This window comes from Manis pentadactyla, chromosome 2, assembly GCF_030020395.1.
Source record: "Manis pentadactyla isolate mManPen7 chromosome 2, mManPen7.hap1, whole genome shotgun sequence".
Lineage (NCBI taxonomy): Eukaryota > Metazoa > Chordata > Mammalia > Pholidota > Manidae > Manis > Manis pentadactyla.
In genome coordinates, this window is record NC_080020.1 from 230,362,532 (window position 1) to 230,371,930 (window position 9,399).

At 40.2% G+C, this 9,399-nt stretch overlaps 1 pseudogene; it reads right to left on the reverse strand.

The window, feature by feature from the left end:
• Positions 1-6,330: 6,330 nt before the first annotated feature.
• Positions 6,331-8,426, reverse strand: LOC118910596 (protein FAM114A2-like; annotated as a pseudogene).
• Positions 8,427-9,399: the final 973 nt, after the last annotated feature.

The window sequence follows — 9,399 nt, forward strand, 5'->3', positions numbered from 1 at the left end:
CAGCTGCCATTTGATGTGGCCCATGTTTATTACCTCTGACAATCTGAGCAGTCCTGCAAGGTATGTATTATTACCCGTCTTAAAGAGGAGGAACCAGGTACTGGTCCGTGTAATAAATGTAGTAAGTTGTGGTGTGAGTTATGGTGTAGGTCTTTTGGACTCCAAAGCTGTGATTTTTTTCTTAAGCCATGTTGCTTATTATTTTCGTTCATTGTGTTCATCTACACAGAAGATGTAATGTAAAAGATGTGTGTGCGAATTTCTCCAGTGCCTGCCTTATGAGAGGACATAAGCACAGGGTGGATTATACGTCTTATTCTCATGGGAAGGATATGTGCTCAAAGAATATGATTAACAGGTCAAAAATGGCTATGAGAAGTGCCCACGAGGAGGACCTGTGAGTTGCTGGAATAGTCTTGTTGAGCACTTGTGTTGTGTTTTAAAGCTAGTAGCACAGCTAGGCTCTGGTGCCCAAAACACTGTTGAAAACTAGATTTCAGTTTCCTGTCTCTTGCTGACCAATTTCAACCTTGTTGATCCTGTAGATTTGTTTCTCTCTGAAGTATGGGCCTTATAACTTGCCCACCCCAACTTGGCCTGGTTCTTTCAGTTCCAGCTGGTAGAACCGACTGGCTTTGAGAAAGCTCATAGGAAGGTCAGGCTTTGGAAGTGGAGGGATGCTTGGGCTGGGGGTGTGTTCAGGCTGAGCTGGTTGGGGTTGCTGAAAAGCACATCCTGTTATATTTGTAGGCTTGCCTTAACTCCCAACAGAAAGGCAGGAGAACATTAATGATTAGAGCACCCATTTTAGTAAATGAAATACCCCTGTCCGAGACCTCTACACGTCAAACCTTGCAGGGGGTGGGGTGGTGTCACACAGCTGCTTATACTAATGAGATTCATTAACTCCAGGAGACCAGGGAGGGTTGTGAAGGGACATTATGGCGGCCATTCTCTTCCTTGACAAAGCCTCCATTGCCACTTTGCCTTCCTTCTGTCCCTGCCTGTCATTAAAGTAGAGTGGGGACAGGGCCTGGAGAGAGGAACCTTTCCACCAACTGCTTCCTGGAACTCTAAGAGGTTCAGCTGTTCCGTGGACAAAAATGAATTCAGTACGTGGCACATAGCTGGATGAATATTCCTCACCACTGGGAGAAACTGCTAAGCCATATGGATTCTGGATCCTTCTAGATGCATAGAACACTCAGGGAATGGTGAGGGCTGTATGACAGCATGTCTCTCTTTAGTGTGGAGACTCCATACGGGTCTTTGAAAATAGTGCAAGTGTCGTGGAGCTGGTGGGAGGAGATGTCTCTGAAATACCATCCAGCTGGGGTGTGCCTGAAACCTGGGTGCTCTCTCCCAGCGGGATACAGGCGACAGACTGGGTGTGTGACTGGGACACCATACCTGCGGGCTTAGTGCAAGAATTTAGCACCTCTAACATATTGCCAAAAGAATGTAAGCCACTGAGAACAAGCTGAGTACTTCTCAAGCAAGGCATAGGTGGTGATTTTCTGCTGTGAGGCCGGGAACGTGCACGTCCATGTGGCTACCTTGTTAGAGGGGATGTCTATCCAAAACCGACCCTGTCTTTGCAGGTCTGATAGAGTTTGCTATGTTAATAGAGGAACTTTCTTGACCTGCTGTGTATGGGGTTTCCATAATTTTAAAATATCAAAGATTTTTAGCTGAGGAGATGGAGATGGCAGTGAGCAAATGCACAGATGCTGTTACTCAAACTTTATGTTTAAAATGCCTTCAAGCAGCTATTAGTCTTTTGGCTGCTGTTTTTTTCTTTAACTGTTTGCTTCTTTTTTGTAATAGAAGTATTTAAAAAGTAATATATGTTCCTGGCAGAAAGTGTGAAAAGTTCTAAAAAGTATAAAGAACCTAAGAAAAAAGTAATATATGATTGTACCATCAAGAGGCAACCCTAGTGGTAACCAAAATACTCATCTCTGGTCTTCTGTAGAGGAAGATTATGAAGGGGTATGTGTGCATGTCTATATACATCATTTTTGCTAAACTTATGTTATCTGGTTATTTGAATGTTGTCTTTTGAACTCTGTATTGTAGAGTAAGTCCTCCCTATGTTACTAATCATTTTTTGCTAGGAAATTTTTTTCTGCTTGAAAAATACTGCTTTCCTTACCATGTTTTCCAGAGAAGTGTTAAAAAGCAAACCTACCTTGATGGGAGCTTTAGTTTGGATGTAAATAAACCTAGTTGTTTTAAAGCATTGTGTTTTCCTAGAGAGAGAGAGAGAGACATTCCATTTGTTTCTGAGTTATAAAATGTTTCATCCCTTTGTGACATTTTTTGGGGTGGGGTGAGGAGGGTGCAAGATTTTGAAACTATTTAGTTTTTTCATTTGATGGTCTTTGTGGGTGAAGTTATTTTGTCTATAATTTATTAATATAGACAAATATAATTTGTCTATATTTATTTCCAACAAATGCATTATTCCTCCTCAAATCTAATCTCCATTTGGATTTCTCAATGAAATTCTCATCATCTTATTTGTTATTCTTCACCAAACTGTTTTATTTTTACAGTTATTTTTATGGAACATAAATTCCCTTTCTCCTGGAAAAAGCCTGAAACCCAGGTCAGGATCTGTGCACAGTCCCCGTGGGAGGAGTGTCCCGCCTCCTTTTGTCGCATGGTGCTTGACAGTCTTTTTTCCTCTTCTCTCCCTTACACACTTTTGGCTGGAATAGAATGTTTCCAAGCAGGTGTGTCCTAACCCAGAAGCCTGGGTTTAAGGATCCTCTCATAAAAACAAATGAGCAATGAGCATATTCAATGCCATACAATAAGATCTCAAAATAGCAACTCTAGATTTTTAAAAATAAAAGATACCAAACCTAATAGAAATGACATGATTCCAAAAACACCTACAGTATAACATTTCTACATTAGTCAGAGAAATACAGATAGAATTAGTGAAGTATTGGCAAAGAGAAATAGAAAGTTGTGCAATTTAGGCAGGAGCTAACTCACATAGAAAAGAATGTACCAAAGAGATAAAAACAGTGGAAGTGACAGAAAAGAATTTCCTCTTCTCTGCAAACACCTGCATCAATGAATGCCAAGGAATGGGAACGGCAGTGACATAAGCCACAGAATTATAAATACCTTTTATCTCTTATAGAATAATGCATGCATTGAACTAGAGTTTTAGCAGGAATAGGAAGCTTGTAGTCAGGGTGACCACACAGTCTGCTTTGCTCATGACAGTCTCTGTTCTTGGCTTAAGCCCTTGTATAGTTATTAATAGCATTGCCTATGCTCCAAAAATTGTAGCAGTTTGGACATTAAGTTACATGGTCTCTCTATAATAGCAAAACTCAAATGTTTGTCATATGAAATATAATTCGGCATGTTTACATCAACAGCTCAGATCTACAGTGCCGCTGGAGAGTGGAATGCATGAAGATTTCAGAAGAACATGGGTATGGAAGAATAAGGTTATCATCATGATTATAATAATGACGTGCTATTTGTAGGACCATTTAGTTTCCAGAGATGTTCCATATCCTTAGACACGTGTTCCTGACCTTGAGTGGGGTGGAGAAAAAGATGCCAACCCACTTCTGCTCTCGAGTTTTGGCAACCTCACGCTGGGGGTTCTGGAGGGAAGGGAATCAGAACAGCCTGGAGCATTCAAAGAACGACTGGCACCTCAGAGGCAGGACTCTTTTGGGAACATCTTAGGAAATGAAAGCTGCTTATCAATATTGAGTTATGACTGATGGATGCCAGCAGCTCCAGTTAGACAACTTAGAGCCTGCTTTTAGAGAAGATGAATAGTTTACTGTGATTAATAGAAAAAGGCCAAATGCATTTTGATGTGGTAGGACTGATCATCTGGAAAAAGGAGGCTTGTATTCCAACTCTTTAAATGTATTGCTGGAAAGTTAAATTGATCCTATGGAGTTTTTGTTATTCTTTAGCCTCCCTATTCACTATTAACAGGATAATATTATCCAATAATTATCCAAAAACAGCACTTTCTTTCCTTCCTAGAGAAATAATTGAAAAGAAATGACTATTTAAGTTCAAAGGCTTAACATTCGAACGTCTATGTTTTGGGGGAGGGTATCAAATAGCTGGCGTCCAAGGCCAGCAACTGTCTGAGTGACTCAGGGTGTCAGTTGCTACTGGCTGAGGAAGGGTTGTACTTCCCCCTGGCAGAAAGATGGGTTCAGTTATTCAGATTTAATCCATTTGGGAATGACTTCATTGCTAGTGACCCAGTGATGGTTGTGTTCATTCCAAGAAGAGAACTTGTCCCAGACAGTTGGCTCCTTACTCCTCTGGAGGAGAAATCAGGACACACTGAAACTGTGACTTGCAGAGTGACCCCATTCCTCTTTCTGAGTCATTGGAGAAGTAAAATGGGATGTTGGAAAAAGTCTGCCCTTAGCTTGATTTCCTAAGGTCTTAGGTCCGTTTTTTAATCTGTGTGGGGTGGGGCTGGGGGGGCAGTCATAGAAGATTTGCTGAGAAACTCAGTGAGCTCTTGGATTTAAAGCACTTCAAGCTTTGCTTAGAGCCCGTTCATTGCCCCTGGTTCTGATGCAGTCTGTTGCCAGTGGTATTTTACTCTCCCTGGTAAAGCCCCAGGCTCCTCACTGTCCTGGGCTGGACGATACCACTGCAGAGCCGAGAGAGTGCTCAGGGACAGGCCGAGAGGGAGCGGGAGTCCCTCTGCCAAAGAGCTCAGTGGTTTCTACGGTTTTATTCTTATCAATTAGTCTATATCAAAGTAGATTTTGATACAGTAGTGACATAGTCTTTTATTTAAAGGCTTTAGAAGAAAGTTAAATGAGAATGGGCTGTAATAAATGTCATAATATAGTTTAAATTTCATGTCAGTATAAATAAATAGAACTGCTTTACTTAAGACATGTACCAACATCTTTATTCTTTCAGTTAACTGATTAACTAATATTAGACATACCTGCAGTGCCTTCTCATTTGAATTCTTTTTATAATGTTACCACATTGCAGCAGTACGTGACTTTCCTAGGCAACTCCTTGAAGGTAGAAATTTTACTGAGGGTTTTGTGGAGAGACTGAGGAAAGTGTTTCCATCATACACCATATGGCAAAACTTCAACATTTTCCTTGAAAATCTTACAAAACTACAGTCTAATATAATGCAGTCAGAATATTAACCTTGCTAGCCAAGATACAGAGTATCTCCATCACCACAGCATCCCCTTTGTGGTCCTTGTATAGCCACACTTACTTTCCCCCCCACACCCACCTCCCCTAGTCCTTGAAAACCACTAATCTGAAATTCCGTTTCTGTAATTTTGTCCTTTCAAGAATATTATGTACATGGAATCATAGACTGTTAACCTTTCAGGCTTGGCTTTTTGTCCACTCAGCAGGTTCTCTGGTGATGTATCCAGGTTGTGGTGGGTAGCAATAGTATGCTCCGTTTTATTGCTAGTAGAGTATTCCATGGTTTAGATGTGCCACAGTGTGTTTAAACATTTACCCACTGAAGGACGTCTGGGCTATTTCCAGATTTTTGCTATTACGAATAAAGCTGTTACAAACATAGGTATACAGGTTTTGAATGAATGTAAGTTTTCGTTTTTCTGGGGTAAATGCCCATGAGTGCAATTGTGTATGGTAGTTAAATATGTAGTTCTCTAAGAAACTGCCAAACTGTTTTCCAGAGTGGTCATACCATTTTACTTGCTGGGAGCAATGTACGGTTGATTAAGTTTCTCCACATCTTCGACAGCATTTTGTATTGTCATTGTTCTTTTACCTATTCTGATGGGTGTGTAGTGATATTTAGTTTTGGTTTTTTTTTTTTGAGGAAAAACATATTGTGTATTATAGTTTAAATCCTGGTATAAATGAACATTATTTCTATGGGACTCTACAGTCCACTTCAACAATATTCAAACAACAAAAACCCCATTACAAAAAGAGCTTCAACACTCCTTTGGAGTTGGCTATTACAGAATTTATCCTGCACATATAGTTGGCACGAAAAACATCCTGGAGAGACACAGAATATCGGTAAACATGAAATTGTTTCTCTGAATTGCACTTACTAGTCTTGAATCCAGTTGCATGGGGGTCAACTAAAACCTGAAGCTTATCATCTTGAGATGGGAGAATAATTTGAGGCCAAAGGGCTCTTTGCTATAGTTAGTCCATGTGGTTTTAAGTATATTCCCTAAGTTTCTCCTCAATGCTAAACATCAACTGAGCATTAAAGAGCAGATGAAATTTTCTAACCAATTCCAAGAATTCATGTAATAAAGAGCAATCATAACAGTTTATATATACTTAGTGTTCTTAAAGCCATGGATTTTATTATAGAATGGAGAAAGTACATGGCATCAATAGATCAAGCTTGTGAATTCTAGAATATCAGATTAGTTTTTCTCTTAACACACAATCCATGGGTTGCAAAATCATATACCCGTGAAGTCAGTGTTTGGTATCATGTCAAAGAAAGACCAATATTTTTGCTTGAGTGTCCCACTAACCTTTATCTAGAATTATTATTTAACTTTCTATAAAAGTTTCTTTTCAAATAACTTACTAACATAACAACTGGGAAGAAAAGTGTGAAGACCTGAATATTCAGCCAAACAGTGAAGTCAACAAACGTCCTTTAAACATGCTCTCCTGCCTGAATTTTTAAATACTAAAATAACCCTCCTCTCTCACTTTTACAGGGGTACCCCAAAGAGAGTGGCATTTTTTTGGCTATCAGAAGTCTCTGGTTGACTCTTCTCTGTTCTTCAGCGTCCTGACTAAGGCCTCTGGACCGACAGCTCGCGCCTCTGGTGGTTTAGTTTGGTTCTCAGTGAGGCACATCCCCAGCACCGGTAAGAGCCGCTGAAATGCTTCCTGAATGTAGGAAGCACTGTTCGATGCCTCTAGAAATACTGCAGTGATTAACGGATTAAGGATTATCTGTCTTTTCTTTGACCCCAGCAGTTGTTAGGCAGGTGGTGAACTCTTTAGACAGAGAGGACAACTCCTCACATAACACAGCTGTCATCGGGGAAAGGGTTCTGCTCCTTTCTATGGCTGTCACTTCCTGCTTCTGGCCACGCGGAACCAATGCCGCTGTTTAGTGAAGCAGTTCAATCGAGCCGCAGTCAGTTCCGCTAGGCTCTTGATCGCAAATGCGTGGATATCCTCTATTGAATCGTCATTGATTTGCTCGGTTCTTTCTGTTTCCAACTGTTTTCCTTCCTTCTCTTTCGCTGGCTTGGCCAGAGATGTACTAATCCATTTGTAGGCAGTATTTCTTGCCTAGACAAGTTTTTCTGGTTTTGAGGAGACATGCAGCTGGGAAAATAGTTCTATTATCTCTCTGGTAAAATCTTCATCTCCTTTGATTTCTTCTTCTTCCTCTTCCTCAAAGAACTCTTCCAGAGAAAATGCTTCTTGGAGTTGCTCCAATTCAAGCTTTAGGTTCTCTAATTCTTCTCCACTTAGAGAATTAAGAATAGATTTCACCTTTATTTCACTTTCCTGGGACAGCATCTCCAAAGCTTCTAGATGTGAAAGGCCTTGAAATTCATCAAAGAGTAGCCCATAATGAGTTTTCTTGTCTGTTTCCATGGTCATCTCACTGGAGGTCCATAGCTCTTCTTTCTCCTTTGCCTCTCGTAAAGCCTGAGAGAGCGTAGAATTCCGATTCATCAGACCCTCGGTTCTTTTAAATCCAGGATCCCCTTCTGCTGTTACATCCATTGTCTTTTTCCCAATGGATTCTAAGGCATCCAAGCCCCCACTGATAACACTCTTTCCTGTGCTCTGAACAGCAGTGGAGATGGTCGAGAATACACCAAATGGCCCAGTCATGGGAGAGGCATTTTCATTTTCTTTGGCCTTTGTCTCTCCTGTTGCATACTGGACTTCAGTTGAAATGTTACCGGAACTAGGGATTCCAATGGAAGTCTCTGCCTTCTCAGTAACATTTGAAATACCTTGCCCCACTGTAGCTACTGTAGCTGAGGCTGAGGAGAGTAAGGACTTGCCCCAACTGCCCCAGTAGCCCCATCCATCTGGGGTACATCTTTGGAAACAGACTCAGCCTGTGAAGCCTGGACAGGGAGAACTTCTAAAGTCTCAAGGTAAGGTTTGGATTCTGGTCTTTTCCCAGTGGAAGCCACAGGCTCTGATATACTCTTTGGCTTGGTACTTTGGTCAAAAGACTCAGAATTCTCAGCTGGCTCATATTTCCCATCTCCAAGGGTGAAGGTTGCTTCAGTTACCACTGGAGTCTCAATGTCATCCTTATCTGGAGTCTCAATGTCATCCTTATCTGCCATGATTAGAGCATCAACTCCTTCCCCTCCCCAGCAACCTGGTCTGCCGAGCGGGGCCCCAGGACCTCGCACGCCGCCAGTATCCTCCCGGGAAGCTTCGCTCCCCTTGGTTTGGTTTTGTATTCTCCTAATGGATAATGATGCTAAACATCTTTTTATACACTTGTTTTCCCTCTGTACATCATCAGTGAAATGACTGGTCATGTCTTTTTTGTATTTTATAGTGGACTTTTTTTTTAAACTGTTGAGTTTTGAGAGCTGTTTATATATTCTAGAGATGAGTCCTTTGTTGGATATGTGGTTTGCAAATATTTTCTCTCAGTTTGTATGTTGTCTTATCTTCTTAAAAGGGTCTTTCAAAGAGCAAAAGTTTTTACTTTTGATAACATGTATTTTATCAGTTTTTCCTTTTATAGATTGTGCTTTTGGTGAAAAGTCAAAGAAATCTTTACTTAGTTCAAGATCCCCAAACTTTTCTCTTGTCTTTCCTTTATAAATTTTATAGTTTTATGTTTAAACCTGTAATCCATTTTGAGTAATTTATATAAGTCATGAGGTTTAGGTTGAAAAAAAATTACAAGAATACAATTGATATTTGCATGTTTATCTTGTATCCCATGATGTTGCTGAACTAAATTACTAGTGCTTAGAGATTTTTATAGATGTCTTCCCCTTCACCCCCTTTTTTAGCTTTTGGATGCCCAATTACACCAATACCATTTGTCAGACAGGCAACCCTTCCTTCATTGAATTACTCTTGGTACCTTTATCAAAAGTGAGTTGGACATACTGGTGTGTATCTATTTCTGGGCTCTTTATTTGTGTTCTACTGACTATATATCTGTCCTCCACCAATACCATACAGTCTTGATTCCTGTTAATGGTTTAAAATTGTATAGACAGATTCCTCTCACTGTATATTTCCTTTCTGAAATTGTTTTAGCTACTGTGCTTCTTTTGTCTCTCCATGAAAACTTTAGAATAATCTTGTCTATATCTGCTGCATTAATTAAAAATTCTTGCTAAGATTTTGATAATAATTACATTAAACCTTTATATCAGTTTGGGGAGA